The sequence below is a fragment of the Quercus robur genome, chromosome 5, assembly GCF_932294415.1.
Source record: "Quercus robur chromosome 5, dhQueRobu3.1, whole genome shotgun sequence".
Lineage (NCBI taxonomy): Eukaryota > Viridiplantae > Streptophyta > Magnoliopsida > Fagales > Fagaceae > Quercus > Quercus robur.
The window spans coordinates 85,699,468-85,720,079 of record NC_065538.1 but is presented as its reverse complement, the minus strand read 5'-3'; the positions used below and the strand labels follow the sequence as shown (position 1 = coordinate 85,720,079).

General features: G+C 31.3%; 2 protein-coding genes across 6 annotated transcripts in view; one reads left to right on the top strand and one right to left on the bottom strand.

Annotated features, from left to right (window-relative positions):
• Positions 1-468, bottom strand: part of LOC126727521 (beta-amyrin synthase-like) — a 35,818-nt gene extending 35,350 nt beyond the window's left edge. For all 5 annotated transcript variants that reach the window (XR_007656266.1, XM_050433202.1, XM_050433201.1 and 2 more), the window contains exon 1: positions 131-468. The gene's annotated coding sequence lies outside the window, so the exon portion shown is untranslated. The remainder of the gene's footprint in view (positions 1-130) is intronic.
• A 19,346-nt stretch (positions 469-19,814) lies between these two features.
• The window catches only part of LOC126727519 (metal tolerance protein C4), a 55,169-nt gene continuing 54,371 nt past the window's right edge, over positions 19,815-20,612 (top strand). The window contains exon 1 of the mRNA XM_050433198.1: positions 19,815-20,040. The gene's annotated coding sequence lies outside the window, so the exon portion shown is untranslated. The remainder of the gene's footprint in view (positions 20,041-20,612) is intronic.

The following is a 20,612-nucleotide window of genomic DNA, read 5'->3' as shown; positions in this document are numbered from 1 at the left end:
TAGACAAACAACATACGAAAAAGATCTAGAAATTGACCATTTAGATGATGTATACCAGAAAACACTTATGTGATCCCATATATTTCACTGTAAACATGTTAGAATATGAGAGAGAGAGAGAGAGAGCTACCTTTATGAAATATATGGTACTCAAAACCTGTAGTACTGTTGTGTTAAGAACTTCCTACCAATATAGCGTTGGCTATGGAGAGGAACAAATGGAGATTTGTGGGTTTGCAAGGCCTTAAACTTGAGAATAATTTTTGATCTTCAACAGGCTGAAACTCGCCTAATATAGAAAAATCTACACTATGTATTATAGAGTGCCCTAGTGACAAAGGTTTATTACTCTATATTCGAGACTGTAACCTATAACCAACGCTTGAGTGAGCACTTGCCCACAAGCATTGATTCCTCAGAAAGTACCATGGTCCACGACTGAACCGTACCCCTTAGCCTTTGAGAGGGAGAGATGGGATACCTAGCTAATTGCTTGTGGGATGCAAATTTTTATAAAGAAATTACAATAACTTTTGTTAAGGACTTCCCACCAAAGTTAGAATATGGCTACGAAGTGAACATAAATGAAAGGTATGGGTAGTTTTGTGATTTTCAATAGGCTCAACAGTCTAATACAAAAGATACACCTACTTTGAGTTAAACAATATATTTTAAGGAGGCATATGTTGGGACCTATTTAACGTAATAGTAAAAGTGACAAACATGAACAAATTTAAGAACGAACATTAGTATTTTTAACAACAAATTTAGTCTCAGATTTTGGTTTTTGTCTCAACAAAGAACAATTTGGTATAATGTAACCAACAACACCACAAAGGTGACAAATAGACACAAAAACAGATTTTTTATGCACTATTGCCGAATATGTCTCTCTTTGTTTTTTTTTTTCCCCAAAAACTGCACTATCCTCTCTCTCTCACTCTCTAGGACTTTACATAGTATGTTATAATTGTTAGGTGCCCACATCTCACACGCCCAACCCTTGACCCTCTTTTATTTCTTGAGCTTTTTCTTTCTTAACCTCGGACTTTTTTTTTTTTTTTTTTTTTTTGAATTTCTTAACCTAGGACTTTTTCTTAACCTAGGAGTTGGACACCCACAAAACAGCTCACACATCTTCATAAATGTAGCCGACTTTGTACATAATCTCTATTATTATTATGCACATGCGGCTCTACTTGTATGTGAGGGTGGTCTTCACACATCTTCATAAATGTAGCCGCCTTTGTACATAATCTCTATTATTATTATGCACGGACGGCTCTACTTGTAAGTGAGGGTGGTCCTAGGACCACCCTTACTTGTCAAAAAAAAAAAATTATATAAAAAATTATTTTAAATTAATATATTCTCGGACTACCCTGACTTGAAAATATTGTATATATATACTTTAAAAGTATATATTATTTGCAAATCAACCTATTTTGACCACCCTAATATAAATGTTGAACACTTTTACTTAAGACTCATAAGAATTTGAGTTCAAGAAATATAAGAGTAATGCGACATTTACAATATTTTCACAATAAATTTTATATGGTAAACTATTACTAATTCTAATTTGAGTTCAATATTGACATATTTTACCCACCAATAACAAGCTAACAACTTATTGCATAAGATTTGTTATGAAATTATTGTTGTCATTTTATTATTCTCATATCAGAATTTTCAATTTGCACTTTATCTTTTATTAGTTTTTTTTTCTTATTCTCTTTATTAATACAAAAAACTGTAATATTTTATGTATTTGTTTTTTTTTTTTTTTGTGACGTTGATATATTCAAATTCTCTCTTTATTAAATTTTGTATAATTTAAGTTTCTTAGTGACCATCCTAAACAAATTCCTAGAGCCACCACTGTTATTATGTACAAAAGTCGGCTGGAGATAAAAGAAAAGACTGAAGAAATAAAAGGGACGCCATTCAGCCATTTGGGTAAAGTTACTATTAGGGGCCTAGCCAACTACCTCATTTATTGAAAAATAAAAAAAATACAAAAACAGTATGTGTTTGTGTACATTGGTACTTGTGTACCTTGGATGGCCATTAAAACAAAGTTTTCTAAACTTTGTATCTTTTGTAGCTTAGATAAGCATCTCAATGCACAATTAAGCAAGTGAGCTATGTGACTCGTGCTTGTGATGAGTATGATTAAGTAATCTCTTATACTTAACGCTCATATCACTCATTTTGACGGGAATGATTAAAAAATTCTAAAAGAAAGGTATAAATAACTATCTCACCACTAAAGCCTGCCAATCATGAATAACATATGTATGCTTCGGCATGTCCAACACACCTAAGTCACCGCCCAAGAAGAAATTAGGCTGACTTTTGTGGCTTGTCCAACCACCTCTTTAATGAGGTGTTTTATCAAGTGTGGGTGGGACCCACGGTGCTATGATGCACCCAACACAATATAATTCACAACTGTTAGAGTTGACTCATATCTGTTATTGGGCCACTAAGTTAAGGACCTTATGTGCATAGTGGAGTGGAGCGCAATAAAGTGTATATCCCAAAGACTAGTGGAATTCACCCTTATGTGAGGAGGTAGTATCTTGTGTAATGTCTCACAACATGTGGGGTCTAAAAGTGTGTGGTTCCCATCTACTTTTAGACATAGGTTGCATGCAACCAATATATATATATATATATATATATATATATATATATATATAAGATAATATTAAACGTTATTTGAGAAGAATGTTACACCAAAGAGTACATCATAGCTAGGCCTAGCCATTGTGTGAAAGACCACAAATATAGATCCGAAGGTGTTAGCCAAGTGTGACAGCACCAAGGTTGTTGCAGCACAGATAGTGGAGGAACAACAAACTGAAATAGAAATCAAATACAAAGAAGGATAGGAGTGACCAACATTCAGTGTGATTCCCTGTGACACATCTAATGCGTAATACTTGGACCTTATTCAAGCCATATCTCAACATTTTTAAAAGAAAAGAAAAGAAAAAATCAAATGCATCCTTACCTTTTGAAAATAATGCAGAGGATTTATATAATTTCTTTTGCAAGCTATATTTCCTTTTGGGAAACATTCCCATCTCCTCTTGCCCAATTTTTGTGGTTAGCTTATTTGAGGTAAATAGACAACGTTTATTCCCCTCTTTTTCTACGAAAAATATACTCATTCAATATAAGGGATATAGGTATTTCTTGGCAAAAATTTATAATTTTTCTTTAATTGCCCTCATTTTAAAATAAAATAGAATTTTAAAAATGGTTAGAAAATTAATGTCTGTCTATTTGTATGAGGAAGCGAATATGTTCTCTTTTTTTATTTTTTACTAGTAAGTTGCTCGTGCGATACATGGATAATTTTGTAATATATTATATAAGAAGGTTTTAGCTAGTGTTGTACATATATTAAAAAAAAAATGTAAACTAAATTAAAGTAAAGAAACATAAACATTTTGAGATAATAAAAATTAATTTAGTAGTTTCACTGCATATTTATAGCCTTTTCAAGGTAAGATTAATTTTTATTTTAAATCATGAAACCAAAAATAAATGCAAAAGAGTACTGAAACCATGAAAATCAACTAATTTGTGTTGTGTTCATATATTTAATACTATGAAATAAAAATATCTCCGACTCTCTCACTGTCTTCCACCCATCAATAGGGCGATATTAAAACATGATGTGAGTAAGTGTGTATGCATGTGTCTTATACATGATTTAAAACCATGGTAGAATAAGGATTCACATTACGTACCAAGTATTCCCTCTACTTATATACCCAAAACGAAAACTATTCAACCAAATGACCCAAACCTAAATCATATTTAATCCCCTAATTTAAAAAGAAAATAAAAAATACCCTTAGGGGTTTTGGTGTCTTGATGGTAGTAGGAGGCCAATATCATGGAGGCAGCGGCCCCTTAGATTTCTCTTTCTCTCTCTTTCAATTGTTTTGTCAATCTTAGGTCTTTTATTTTGGTAACATGTAGTGAAACAATGTGTTTTATTTAACAATCCAAAACATTTTTGTGTCTCTCTATCTTTCTCCAAGGCCTTATCTGATTAGTTATTACTATTAGTTCTTAACTATTATTTTTTTGCTTTTATAAAAATATTAAAATGGTGGGTATGCTAAAAGACATGAAAAAGAGAGAAATGTGTGATGTAAGTTTAGGCAATTAATGAGAAATTAATGAGATAATAGTAAAATAAGTTAATGTAAACTTTTGAGTAATAGTAAAAAAAACTTAATGAAAGAGGTAAAAAAAATGTTAAATGCAAAATTAAAGCGTCACTTGGCAAGACCTCATGCACTCCCACATGAGATCTCTACTTATATAAATATATAAATATATATATATATATATATATATATATATATTGATGATTATTCCTTTATAACTCCTAATCACTAATTAGTATGAGTCTCAAAAAAATTTGTGATAGGACTTTATCATACATACTGATGGTTTTTAGACTCCTTAAAACAATTGATTAAACCTAGTTAATTAACCAAGTTGTTACTTAGTCCAATTAAACAAGTCTAGGTTATCACAAAAGAAAATATCAAATCATGCAAAGCAGCGGAAAATAAATAACACAATATATGATCACGCAGGAAACCAAACTGGTAAAAACTTGGGGAGGATTTGACCTAGCTATCCTCAAGGTAAACTTGAATCCATTATCTTGAAAGAATCGAAGTTCATACAATAAGACTTACAAGCCCCCACGCTCGACTTCTTATTGCTACCAACCAATAGAACTTACTGACACGACCACGTGCAAGCTCCGAATCTACGGACTCCTTCTTTCTTGGATTCACCACCAGATACAAGCACACCCACTTGTGTTTTCTTTAAGTTTCAATGGCAGCAACTGAATTGATCATCAAGGTGTAGAAAATATTTCCTCCTTGAAAACCCTAAGTTTGTGTAAAGGAAAACTCCTCTAGATCTCACAAGAGAGTTACACAAACCGCAAATATGAGCAACGCTAAAACGTGGCTAGGGTTTGCCTTTTATACTTAGGACAAATAAGAAACCCTAAAAACGTTTTAAAACAAATAGGGCTGAGTTAGACGAATCTGCAGAAAAGCATTCTGCCCGAGCTTCGATCGGTCGAGCCTAAGCTTCGATTGATCGAGCCAGGCCGAAAGGCACAATCCTTTCTGCTTTCACTCGATTCCAACTTTACATAAAATCACAACTTTGAGCTAGACTTAAATACTTCTAAACACATTGTTTTGATCATGGTTTGCCAATATTACACATTAGAGTTCTAAATACATAAAATCCTAAACTTTAGAACCTAACACATACAAAATAAGCATAGATTTTTTTTTTTTTTTTTTTATCTTTATTTTAAAAAAAAATGGATATTGGTATTGTGTTCATCCTTATAAGAATTTAAGCACAAATTAAATTTTCACTATTTTTGACAATTTTTCTTTGATTCCTTTATAATTTATATATTATGTTGGTTTAAATGAATTTTTTCTCAAGCTTTCAGAAGATGGACTTTAGATAATATATTTAACTTTTATACGCTAAGCGTTGACTGTAAGTCTTGTACATGGAACAAATCGAGATAAGAAATCAAGAATATGGTCCATTTTGGTCGGCCTTAGCTTGATTTGTCTAGACATCAATTTTCTCTCTTGCCAAAAGTCCGACTTATTTTAGGCAGAAGTTTCCTTGATTATTACTTGTATACCAAATTCCAAGATCATTAAATTGGAATAGGTCCCTTACTAACCTAACCAATTGCAATAGAATGAAATTTCTTCCCATCCACACTAAACGTTGTGTATACTCCAAAAATTTTTCTACATCTCATGATGATACGTTTTGGAAAGGTGTTATCCAAGTCCAACATGATTGAGAGTTGTAGTTGAGACTATGACCCAAAAGCTTTACTATTCAATACTTTGTGAGAAAAATACGTTGGCCATAAGGTGGCACCCCCCTCATTTCCTTCTTTTCTTCCTTCCACATGCTTCACATCAAGTCACAATAAATGCAAGCCAAGTCTTGACTTTGCTTCAACCAATTTCTTTTTCTTCAACTCTCCCTTAGGCCGAATAGGCTTAGTCCATCAACTCCTTTCGTTTCTTCTTTTTCACCTCAGTGTGTCCAACACACCTAAGTCACTACCCAAGAAGAAAATAGGCTGACTTTTGTGGCTTGTCCAACCACCTCTTTAATGAGGTGTTTTATCAAGTGTGGGCTGGACCCATGGTGCTATGATGCACCCAACACAATGTAATTCACAACTATTAGAGTTGACTCGTATTTGTTATTGGGCCACTAAGTTAAGGATCTTATGTGCGTAGTGGAGTGTAGCGCAATAAAGTGTATATCCCAAAGACTAGTGGAATTCACCCTTATGTGAGGAGGTAGTATCTTGTGTAATGTCTCACAACATGTGGGGTCTAAAAGTGTGTGGTTCCCATCTACTATTAGACATAGGTTGCATGCAACCGATATATATATATATATATATATATATATATATATATACTAGTCGCTAACCCGTGCGATGCATGGGAAAACTATTGTGTATAAAGATGTAAACTATTCTTTTTCTCTTCCTCTTTGATTGTACATTAAGATTCCAGCCTTATAGTTCCTATCCTTGATATGAAATATTATTCTTGATATGAAACACTAATTTACATAATGAAAAATAGAAATCAATCTTAAGTTTAAAATAAAGTGAAGAATTAAATCTTTATCATTCTCGATTATCCATAAAACGTATAAAACACATTTAAAGAACGACTTAATCAATATTTCAAATAAATTGAAAGACAACTTTAAAGTGTTTTTTGCTACAACTAAACTTACAAAGAATCAATTATTTTAAATATCATATATTGCATTAGGTTTCAATAAGTATAAGGTTATTCTAAAAAAATTAAGTATAAAGCTGAAAGAGTGAAATTTGTGAATTAAATTAATTGGCGGCGTTCCCCAAATTTTTTTTTTGGTAGTGTCAAGTTTCCTTTGTGAATGCTACTACTCTTCCTACAATTCGGCACTTTATGAATTTATTTTCTCATTTTTTTTCCTAACTATTATTGAATCCAAACAATTTTAGTGTTTTAACATAACCAACCAAGACCCCACATATGAATCTAGTTTCCTAAGCAAATCTAAATATCGCCCAAAAGAATTTATTAATTCCCGAAAAGATGCCAACACCAGCAAAAAAAGGGACAAAAACTTCAATTCGAAAAGGAACTTTAATTGGCAGAAATTTGTAATGAGATGGGAGGAAAATATGGAAAAATAAATAAAAAGCCATATGCTAACCTCCATGAACATCATAAACAACAAAGAAAGAGGTGGAACTGTCCAAGTTGGATAAGTTGCATGCTACAAAAGAAAAGAAAACACGGCAAGATAGCATAATCTATAGAAAATCATTGAGATTATGAGTCCACTCAATAGACCCATTGAAAAGGTGACCCAAAGAAGTCATCGAAAAATACAAAGCAGATTTATAAATATATAAAAATATATAAAAATTTTCAAACTCAAGCACTAAACAATTGATCACATTTATTTAGAACACCCAAAGTCCTTTTCACATAATCATAGAAATCAGTATCTTTGTGAAGAAAGGCCAACCCCATCACCATGAATCTGAAAAACATTGATTAAAATAGAAAATTATAGAGACATTGAAACCTGGTGCTTAAAAAAAGAAAATTACATGGAGAAAAAGCCAACCTTTTCTTTTGTTGTTTTCCGATCGAATTCACAGATGTGTCACTCACTTTCACCTGTCTTTCTTAAGTTAGTCGTTCCCTGTTAAACCACAGATCAGTTAGTGGTGCTTATTATAGTGCGGTTTAATCTACTAATATCCTTGTGTGTTGGTGGCCAGTCAAATGACAGAATTAGGTGTTTCGATCATGGAGTATTGCAAAGATGGTTAATTTATTCTTATTTATTGTGGTTAATTGGGCATTATAGAGACATTGTTCCTTTCTCCATTGCCTTACTACTTATGTTTAGATTTAGGTTTAGGTTTTAAAAGATTTATATATTACTACTTAGTAGCTGAATTTCCTTTAGGCCTACGTAATATCAAAAAATTAATAAATTATATAAAATCAGAAATTTTGTTTTTTTTTTTTTAAATTTAAATAATGCTGATGTGGAAAATTGTGGAGAGGTCAAAGGATTCGGTTTTATATATATAATATATATGGATTAGATACTATTAAACCTTATTTGAGAAGAATGTTACACCAAAGAATACATCATAGCTAGGCCTAGCCATTGTGTGAAAGACCACAAATATAGATCCGAAGGTGTTAGCCAAGTGTGACAGCACCAAGGTTGTTGCAGCACAGAGAGTGGAGGAACAACAAACTGAAATAGAAATCAAATACAAAGAAGGATAGGAGTGACCAACATTCAGTGTGATTCCCTGTGACACATCTAATGCGTAATACTTGGACCTTATTCAAGCCATATCTCAACATTTTTAAAAGAAAAGAAAAGAAAAAATCAAATGCATCCTTACCTTTTGAAAATAATGCAAAGGATTTATATAATTTCTTTTGCAAGCTATATTTCCTTTCGGGAAACATTCCCATCTCCTCTTACCCAATTTTTATGGTTAGCTTATTTGAGGTTGATGGTTTTTAGACCCCTTAAAAACACAATTGGATTAACCTAGGTAATTAGCCAAGTTGTTATTTAGTCCAATTTAAAAAAACTAGGTTATCACAATCAAAACAATCATATCATGCAAAGCAGCGAAAAGATAAATAACACAAAGATATGATCACCCAAGAAACCAAACCGGTAAAAACCTGGAGAGGATTTAACCTAGCTATCTTCAAGGTAAACCTAAATCCACTATCTTGAAAGAATCAAAGTTTATACAATAAGACATACAAGCCCCCACGCTCGACTTCTTATTGCTACCCACCAGTAGAACTTACTGACGCAACCACATGCAAGCTCCGAATCCACGGACTCCCTTTTTCTTGGATTCACCACCAGATACAAGCATACCTGCTTGTGTTTCTTTAAGCTTCAATGGCAGCAATTGAATTGATCATCAAGGTGTAGATAACATCTCCTCCTTGAAAACCCTAAGTTTGTATAAAGGAAAGCTCCTCTAGATCTCACAAGAGATTTACACAAATAGCAATATAAGCAACACTAAAATGTGTTTAGGGTTTGTCTTTTATACTTAGGACAAATTAGAAAACCCTAAACGTTTTAAACAAACTAAGGTTGAGTTGGAAATCTGCAGAAAAACGCATTCTGCCCGAGATTCGATTGATCGAGCCAGGCCGAAATGCACAGTAACTTCTGTATCAGCTCGATTCCAACTTTACCTAAAAGATACAACTTTGAGCAAGACTAAACACTTCTAAACATATTGTTTTGATCATGGTTTGCCAACAATACATATTAGAATTCTAAATACATGAACCTAAGTCTTTATAACCTAATAGAGGTAAATAGACAACGTTTATTCCCCTCTTTTTCTACGAAAAATATACTCATTCAATATAAGGGATATAGGTATTTCTTGGCAAAAATTTATAATTTTTCTTTAATTGCCCTCATTTTAAAATAAAATAGAATTTTAAAAATGGTTAGAAAATTAATGTCTGTCTATTTGTATGAGGAAGCGAATATGTTCTCTTTTTATTTTTTACTAGTAAGTTGCTCGTGCGATACATTGATAATTTTGTAATATTTTATATAAGACAGTTTTAGCTAGTGTTGTACATATATTATAAATAAATAAATAAAAAGTAAACTAAATTAAAGTAAAGAAACATAAACATTTTGAGATACTAAATATTAATTTAGTAGTTTCACTGCATATTTATAGCCTTTTCAAGGTAAGATTAATTTTTATTTTAAATCATGAACCAAAAATAAATGCAAAAGAGTAACGAGACCATGAAAATCAACTAATTTGTGTTGTGTTCGCATATTTAATAATATGAAATAAAAATATGTCCAACTCTCTCACTGTCTTCCACTCATCAATAGTGCGACATTAAAACATGATGTGAGTAAGTGTGTATGCATGTGTCTTATACGTGATTTAAAACCATGGTAGAATAAGGATTTACATTACGTGCCAAGTATTCTCTCTACTTATATACCCAAAACAAAAACTATTCAACCAAATGACCCAAACCTAAATCATATTTAATCCCCTAATTTAAAAAGAAAATAAAAAATACCCATAGGGGTTTTGGTGTCTTGATGGTAGTAGGAGGCCAATATGACGAAGGCAGCGGCCCCTTAGATTTCTCTTTCTCTCTCTTTCAATTGTTTTGTCAATCTTAGGTCTTTTATTTTGGTAATATGTAGTGAAACAATGCATTTTATTTAACAATCCAAAACATTTTCGTGTCTCTCTATCTTTCTCCAAGGCCTTATCTGGTTAGTTATTACTATTAGTTCTTAATTATTATTTTTTTTGCTTTTTTAAAAATATTAAAATGGTGGGTATGCTAAAAGACATGAAAAAGAGAGAAATGTGTGATGTAAGTTTAGGCAATTAATGAGATAATAGTAAAATAAGTTAATGTAAACTTTTGAGTAACAGTAAAAAAAACATAATGAAAGAGGTAAAAAAAATGTTAAATGCAAAATTAAAGCGTCACTTGCCAAGACCTCATGCACTCCCCCATGAGATCTCTACTTATATATATATATATATATATATATATATATATATATATTGATGATTATTCCTTTATAACTCCTAATCACTAATCAGTATAAGTCTCAAAAAACTTTGTGATAGGTCTTTATCATACATACAAAATAAGCATAGATTTTTTTTTTTTTTTAATCTTTACTTTAAAAAAAAAAAAGGATATTGGTATTGTGTTCATCCTTATAAGAATTTAAGCATAGATTAAATTTTCATTATTTTTGACAATTTTTCTTTGATTCCTTTATAATTTGTATATTATGTTGATTTAAATGAATTTTTTCTCAAGCTTTCAGAGGATGGACTTTAGATAAGATATTTAACTTTTATACGCCAAGCATTGACTATAATCTTGTACATGGAACAAATTGAGATAAGAAATCAAAAATATGGTCCATTTTGGTCGGCCTTAGCTTGATTTGTCTAGACATAGTTTTCTCTCTTGCCAAAAGTCTAACTTATTTTAAGCTAAAGTTTCCTTGATTATTATTTGTATACAAAATTCCAAGATCATTAAATTGGAATAGGTCCCTTACTAACCTAACAAATTGGAATAGAATGAAATTGCTTCCCATCCACCTAAACGTTGTGTATACTCCAAATTTTTTTTGCATCTCATAATGATATGTTTTGGAAAGGTGTTATCCAAGTCCAACATGATTGAGAGTTGTAGTTGAGACTATGACCCAGAAGCTTTACTATTCAATACTTTGTGAGAAAAATATCTTGGCCATAAGGTTGCACCCCCCTCTTTTCCTTCTTTTCTTCCTTCCACATGCTTGACATCAAGTCACAATAAATGCAAGCCAAGTCTTGACTTTGCTTCAACCAATTTCTTTTTCTTCAACTCTCCCTTAGGCCGAATAGGCTTAATGCATCAACTCCTTTCTTTCTTCTTTTTCTCCTCAGCATGTCCAACACACCTATGTCACTGCCCAAGAAGAAAATAGGTTGACTTTTGTGACTTGTCCAACCACCTCTTTAAGAAGTGTTTTATCAAGTGTGGGCTGGGCCCACGGTGCTATGATGCACCCAACACAATACAATTCACAACTGTTAGAGTTGACTCGTATTTGTTACAGGTCACTAAGTTAGGGACCTTATGTGCATAGTGGAGTGAAGCGCAATAAAGCGTATATCCCAAAGACTTTTTGGAATTCAACCTTATGTGAAGAGGTAATATCTTGTGTAATGGCTGTATGCAACTAATGTCTCACAACATGCGGGCTCTAAAAGTGTGTGGTTTCCATCTACTATTAGACATAGGTTGCATGCAACCGATGTATATATTTAATAATATTATACCTTATTTGAGAACAATGTTACACAAAAGAATACATCATAGCTTGGCCTGGCCATTGTGTGAAAGACCACAAATATAGACCCGAAGATGTTAGCCAAGTGTGACAGCACCAAGATTTTTGCAACACAGAGAGTGGAGGAACAACAAACTGAAATAGAAATCAAATACAAAGAAGGATAGGAGTGACCAACATTCATTGTGATTCCCTGTGACACATCTAATGCGTAATACTTGGACCTTATTCATGCCATATCTCAACATTTTTAAAAGAAAAAAAAATCAAATGCATCCTTACTCTTTGAAAATAATGCAAAGGATTTATATAATTCCTTTTGCAAGCTATATATCCTTTTGGTAAATATTCCCATCTCCTCTTGCCCAATTTTTGTGGTTAGCTTATTTGAGGTAAACAGACAAGGTTACTCCCCTCTTTTTCTTCGTTAAATATACTCATTCAATATAAGGAATATGAGTATTTCTTGTCAAAAAATTAAATATAATTTTCTTAAGTTGCCCTCATTTTAAAACATAATAGAATTAATATATATATATATATATATATATATATATTGGTTAGAAAAATAATGTTGGTCTATTTGTATGAGGAAGCGAATATGTTCTGTTTTTATTTTTTATTTTTGGTCTAAGTTTTGCAGAGAAGATACCACAATTGGCATTACGAAGGTTCAATGGTTCCACACTTCCAGGCACTCGGATTCTTTAATTTTTATTTTTATCTAGTTTCTGCCTTTGCCTACTCTTTACGTTTTGGATTGCCTAAGAAATTTATTTGGAATCATATACCTTTGCACCTATTCTTTTGTGCTTTCCTTTATGTACAAGTGGTGATTTTGTATTGATGCACTTTGAAAACCAATATATAAACAAACATCACTACTCTCTCACCAAGGCACCAACTTCCTAACCAAATCCCAAACCATGTTCCAGAGTGACCACTCTCTTCCTCCTCTCCATAACCGAACCAACCTTCTTCATCACACAATGATCCTCAGTGGTATCATCATGCACTTTGGAATGGGTGGAATTGGTAATATATGTGCAGAACCATTTTCCCTCCCTTTAATGGGAGTTGTTAATGCTGCCCAATGCCTAGTGATGGCACTTTATGGCCACAAAAGCAAGGACTTCCTTGAGAAGGTCTTCATGTAGGCTTTCTCAATGTTGATGCATGCCCTCTCTATAATCAATTTGCTTGAATTGACATTGAATTTTAGCTCTGGAGTGTTGATGTCCTCTCTATAATCAATTTACTTGCATTGACATTGCACTTGAGATTTGGAGTTGCTGGATGTGTGCCCTTATCTTAGTGCTTTTGCTGTATTGTTCTGCTTTGCAAGACACTGCACTTGATCTTTGGAGTTGCCGGATATGTGCCCTTATCTGAGCACTTTTGTGTAATTTTTTTTTTCAATAGTTGGGGAAAGGAATTTGATCCATGAATGTCTCCATTGTAAACACTAGAAAATGCCGATTGAGTTACAAAGTATTGTGTATTACTTTTTCTTTGCAAATCTTGTCAACAAGAATTGGTTTAGCTATTGTGCTAGTTTTGTATAGCTTTAAAAAAAAATAATAAAGCTTTAAAAAAAAATAAGAAAAACACAGTTGGTAAAAGTAAAATTTAGGAATAGTTCCTTAAGTGCTACATTTTACATTCTCTAACAAGTCACCAAATCTAAAAGAAAACATTATAAGTAATAAAATAAGAGAACAATATGGAAATAAAGTGATAAACTAATGGATAACATCTTCAATTCGGTTTGATTAGTAAGTCAAAATATTTCGATATTGGTTGATACTGAGATGTACTGTTTCATGTTTACCATTAATTTTATATATATATATATATAGATAAATTTATTTATTTGTACATTCATTAGTCAAAATTTATATCATTTATTAAAAACATTTTAAATTATAAGTTCATTTTTTTTTTTTTAGAAGAAGTTCATATCTCATTCAATATGCTAATTACTAACTAAAATGTCAATTTATTGATAATAGTGGATAATTGATGTTCATTTACTTAAATGATACTCTAATAATAAAAAGTTTAAAAAAAAAAATTGCCATGTGAATAGCATATAAAAAAGTAAAAAACTAATGCAAGTTTAGTTAGGTTTAACATCATGAACATGTGAAGGAAGATCTTCTATCCACACCATTAAATCATTTATTTGTCTTGCATGTTTAGTTAGATTATAATTTACAGAATTTTCCAATTGATGATATGTGAAAAAATAACATCATTAAAGGTATCTGTAAAGGACTTTGCAAAAGTGAGTAAATGTTTGGAAGGCTAAAGATTCATCCCACTTCTTAAGGCTTTGATAAATTCAATAGATTTGTCAAGGCAATTGACATCAATGTTTAATGAAAAATGCTAGAGCTACAAACAATTTTTTTTTTTTTTATTACAAATAGTTGATATTGTGAGTGACTATTAGTAAGTAGAAAAAATGATATAAGTAATGAGCTCAAATGAGAATCAATAAAAAAATTTTAACATTAACAAAGTATAAAAATTTTGTTAAAAATTTTGTGCCTATAGCATTACTCATGTTTAATACATATGAATCATTTAACTTATTTAGAAAATGCTAATTTCTGGTCATAAAAACCAATAAAAAATTTGGCCAGAACAATAACTCATAAAAAAGATTTGTGTGGTTCAGCCCAAAATTTTCATTTATTTTGCTTGCTCTTTCTCTTCTATAAATAAATCACATTGTCACTTTAGAAATATTGCACCAGTACTCACCCTTCTTCCTCTACGTCCTCTTTTCTCTCTTTCATTTTTTTTCTTCTCTCATTTCTTGTTCCCTTCCCCAACCCTTACCTTCTCCTCCAGTGAGATCCTCAGCCAAAGCATTATTCTCTGTGCTCCACGACCTATACTTCATGGCCAAGCCTCTCTCTCCAATCCATGCTTAGAACACTCGAGGAGGATATAGAAAATGACGTCCTTGCCTTTGCGGTATTGATGTTGCTACTTTCGTTTAAACACTAAAGAGGTTTTTTTTTTTTTTTTTTTTCTCTCAACACCTTAATTTTTTTTTCCAAAGCCAGTTTTGTTATTTCTTACCCCTTTTTTGTTATTTTTGAGATTGTCCAATTTTTGGCCAATCACAATCACTTCGGTTTTAAATTCCCTCTCAACTTCCCTCACCATATTGTCTAGCTTCTTGACAGCAACATATTTGTTATAACTTGATGCCAATACCCCTTTATTGTGAAAAATAAAAAAATTATCCAGTACTTGAATTCTTGAAAGTAAAGTACCATATAAAAAGAAAAAAAAAAAAAAAATATATATATATATATATATATATATATATATAGATAAATCAATCCACAATGATCCACACTCTAAATAATAATTGTTATCTTAAATATTTATAATTCACTTAATAATATAAAATTTACAAAAAAAAAAACAAAAAAAAAAGTGAAAAAAAAAATTACCCAGTACTTGATTTCTTGAAAGTAAAGTACCATATAAAAAGAAAAAGAAAAAGAAAAGATAAAGATAAATCACTCCACAGTCCACACTCTAAATACTAATTATTATCTTAAATATTTATAATTCTCTTAATAATATAAAATTTACAAAAGAAAACAAAAAGTGAAATTCTTTTTTACCCAGTACTTGATTTCTTGAAAGTAAAGTACCATACAAAAAGTAAAAGAAAAAAAAATTTTGAGATAAATCACTTCATATTCCAAACTCTAAATACTAATAATTATCTTAAATATTTATTATCCACTTAATAATATAAATTTTACAAAAGAGAAAAAAAATACCCATTACTTTATTTCTTGAAAGTAAAGTACTATACAAAAAAGGAAAAAAGATAAAAAAAAAATAAATAAAAAAAAAAGATAAATCACTTCGTAGTCCACACTCTAAATACTAATTACTATCTTAAATATTTATAATCCACTTAATAATATAAAATTTATAAAATAAAAAAAAAAAGTGAAAAAAATAATTTATCCTTTACTTGATTTCTTGAAAGTAAAGTACCATACAAAAAGAAAAAAAGGAAAAAAAAAAAAAGACAAATCACTCCATGATCCACACTCCAAAAAAGTGAAAAAATAATAATAATAATTTACCCTGTACTTGATTTCTTGAAAGTAAAGTACCATACAAAAAGAAAAAAAAAAAAAAAAAGATAAAGATAAATTACTCCATGGTCCACACTTCAAATACTAATTACTATCTTAAATAATTATAATCCACTTAATAATATAAAATTTATAGAAGAAAAAAAAAAACGAAAAAATAGTTTACCTAGTACTTGATTTCTTAAAAGTAAAGTATCATATAAAAAGAAAAAGAAAAAAAAAATCACTCCACAGTCCACACTCTAAAAGCTAATTACTTTCTTAAATATTTATAATCCACTTAATAATATAGAATTTACCAAAAAAAAAAAAATTACCTAGTAATTTAATTGGAATACGAGGTTTTTTAGTAGGCCCAGTAAGCTACATCAGTAACAAAGTAATTACCTTGGTCCATCAATATCTCAGCAATCTTTTCTTTAGCCACTTGGCCTTTGGGCTCAATGTGGGGGTGAGAGAATTTGTTTTTGTTTCGTTGTTTTGAGAATCATGTTTAGGATATCAGGCTATTTTGTCAAGTTTCCAATAAAGATATCCAAAGTTTAAATCTTTCAACCCCTAATCGTCAATGTATCAAAGACGTTAAGGATATCAATTTGTATAATTAACATTAAAAAGAAGAAAGAAAATTTTACATAGAAATTGGTGTGCTTCATCTCTATTTGTGATGATCGAAACTTGGTTCTACCAATGATATTGTGGTTTAATAAATTTCTTTTAATAAGAAAGTCTGTGATTTATATGGATTTATTAGATCATACTTGAAATTTAAATGGGGATTGAATATAATTCACATAAAAAGTAAAGTATAGACATTTAAAATAAATAAATATTTTTTTAGAGAGTTTCAATCTATTACGTTCGTCTACTCCTAATGATGCTCTTTATCATCAGACCAAGACATCAATCGGTTTTTAGTATAGACGGAGATTGAATCTCAAATCTCTTATTCAATCATCAGAGACTTAACATGTTGAGCTAACTGAAACTCACAATATAAATGAATATCATTTTATTATTGAATAAAAAATATTAATGAATATTCTAATTAACGTTGGATTGGTCAAACTAAATAAATGTTTTTTAATTAATACGCTGGAGTCATCAAATACACTTATTGGACTTGATTAGTAATATATTAGGTATAGTAGCAAAAACAAAAACAAAAAACAAAAAAAACAAAAAAAAAAAAAAAAAAAAGACATGCTAGGCTTGCTAGCTCTACTAATTTATTCAACTTAATTAGTCTTAATCTGAATTAAAATTATGGTCAATTAGGTTGAAGGGATAGGACAATTGCGTGGAGACCATCCTGATAGTTGGATACTTTTCTTCCTCCTCCTTGTAAGCACCAACTAATTGAGTAATTTGCATGTATGTATTATTTATCAATTTCCTCATACAACATTTCCTAAAAATAAATAAATAAATAAATAAATAAATAATTCCTCAGTCAACAATTGAATCTCTCATTCTTCCTTCCTTGAAGATTGAATGTGCTGAATTACAAAAGCTCTTCATTTATTTGGTTGACTCATATGCACTCTTTATCAATTTCTCAATTAACATATCATTTGTTGTCACTTTTACCCATGTTATTTTAGGCCTCTCCTCATGTTCCTTTTCATTCCCCAACTTGAATTGAATCATTTTTTTTTTAATACATTGATAACTCCCATTGCACATGGCTAAACCATCTTAAATCTCCCCCATATTTTAAAAATACAAGCTAAATCTAGCAAACAAATGACTTCATTTTTACATAGTAAACCATATTAACCTCTCTTTTATCTTTTTCAACACAAACCATCCCTACCCTTAAACTATTGGAGCATTTTAATATTATTTAATTAAAATGAATAAATATGACAATATAAATATAAAGATGTGGGAGTTAATATTGAAGATAAGGAATTAGTAGAATGTTTAATCCTATGTTGAAAATAAGAGAGACTCTTTTATTCTTTTTAATTGTGGTGATTAATGGGCTAACATGTATTGATTTAGATATTGGGCTAGATACATGTATAAGGGAGAGGTGGAGGAAGGAGGTTCTAGCCATACGACATTTGTTAGACTGTAGTATCCTGGGGGAGACAAGTCAGAAAATTTTTGCACCAGTTACAAAGTTTAGCCAACTAAGGGCTTGAATCTCCTTAAAGAGAGCAAGTGTGGCGCCTTAGTCCAAATAATGTTGTGTATTTTTTATCTTCAAATTAATAATATTCAAAAGTATTATTCAATTTCTCTTGTGTTTCTTCTATTATTTTTGTGTTTGCACCAACATAAACGAACAACTTCAATCCCAGTTTTATATTTTCAAACATCCTTAATTATTCTCTTTACAATATTTTTTTATTATAGTTTTCAGTTAAGTCAATTGGTAAAATTTAAGATTATTGATGATGCACAAAATCGTCAATGAGTTGATTGTCCACACACGTGCCAATTAGGATACTTGAAGAACAAAAGAAACGAAGAACATACAGAGAGCACCGATGGGGTGCCAGCCAAAAGCCCTTTGAAGGTTAAGTCAGTAATAGAAAAATCTCCAATAACTCAAGAATGCAAGAGCTAGGAGATTTCACATACCCCAAGAAAGTTAAGGCTTGATGTTTATATTGTTGTGGAAAGCTAACCTGAATCCTTTGATTTTGGGAGGTTTTTTGTAGAGAAGATATGGAATTATTGCCTCGAGATTCTAGGGCTTTCCATCCCATATTGGGAAGATATGCATGTGGAAAGGAATCTTTGGATGTGGTGTGCAAGCCATTTCCATATAGGGATGTGTAAGTGGAGGACACGTAAGTGCCCGTGGGACCCATTGCATCTGCACTTCGGCACGTTATTTCACCCATCGGGCTCAGCATGGACCGTCAATATCTCGAGTTCGCAAGTTACCTGACGGGTCTAAAGAAGCCGTTGGTTAAGAGGGGAGGGCAATGATTACAAATGGACCAAAGAAAATTCATTAATCTTTCCAACGTGTTATGAGGGGATGCCTGATGGATCCAAGAGCTTTAACTGTGGAAAATGCCCTCATGATTAAAGAGAAATCATTACAGAGAGAACACACATAAGTGTGTGTATATATATATATATATATATATAGAACACACAAACACACTCAATTGGAATATATTTTGTGCAAATTACTTTTTTTATTATTTTTTATTATATCTTATACACCGTTGATCCTCCAAAATTATGACTTTATTTCAATGCATCTTCTACGGTTTGTTTTGATGTTAAGTGTGACAGAATTTAGCATTTTTTTTTTTTTTTTGAGAAAGTCAGAATTTAGCATTTAAAAAAAATACCAATTTATCCCTTTCTACAAAACATATAACTGTAGGTAAATTAATCTTTTAATATTAAATTTTAGAATTAATATCAAAATAGAGGACGTGAAGTATTTTTGAAAATGGAGAATGGAAGGACAATCAAGCATTCCAATAATTTTGTAGGTGTAGTGTAATTAGGGCTATAGTTTATAATAAAAAGTGAAATTAGCCCATTCATTCTTATTCTTAAAAAAAAAAAAAAAAAAAAAAGTAGAGAGAATGCGTGGGTAAGAGAGTAGGGATATACCAAGAGGGAGACAGGAATCTCTCTTTCACTCTGTAGGAGCTCTTTTCCTCCTCCTCCTTCCTCCTTCACTTTTCCTCTTTGCCAAACAAAGAATCAAACTCAAAAGCTCTCTCCATTACCTCATTTTATTCCAAAACCCCACAATTCTCAAGCTTTTTCAATTTTATTTTTGACCCTTTTTTAAAAAAAAGAAAAAACACATGAAAAACAAAAGTAGCAAAAAACACTTGTTAAATAAAAAACAGTAGACTCTGTCTCTAACCAATAATACTAGGCAGTTGTTGTCTCAAATACAAAACATAGTATGCGGAGAAAATCGCAGCTGTGCTTTAATCTCCTCCTCTCTCATCTCCGCTGTTGCTCCTCTTATCAACAACACTCATTTTCACTCCTTTCCTCTTGTAAAGCTCTTGCAGTTTTTACTGCTAAACCCTTCCTCCGATCATCACACTCAATATCAAAGTTACAGCACCGGTAGCTCTAAATTGGCTTCCTCTTCATTCTTTGGTTCTCATTTTCAATCATCGAAGCGGTTCGTTTTGTTGGGTTTGGTATCCTTGGACGAAAACAACAAGCTTCAACGTCACAACTATTCCTCTCATCGCAGTAAAGTTCTTTACTCTCTTTCTCTGTGTGTGTTGAAAATTTTATTGATTTTTGGTGGTGGTGGCAGATTTTTTTACCAGGGCAAAGCAAGTGCAGAAGATTGAAATCCGGGATGAACCAGGTAAAGATATGTTATCTTTTATCTGTTTTTGCATTGTTTGTTTCTGTTTTTACCTTTGCATTTGGGTCTTGAGTGTTAGGTGAGGATTGGAAATGTCAATGTTGTTGTTGTTTTTTTTT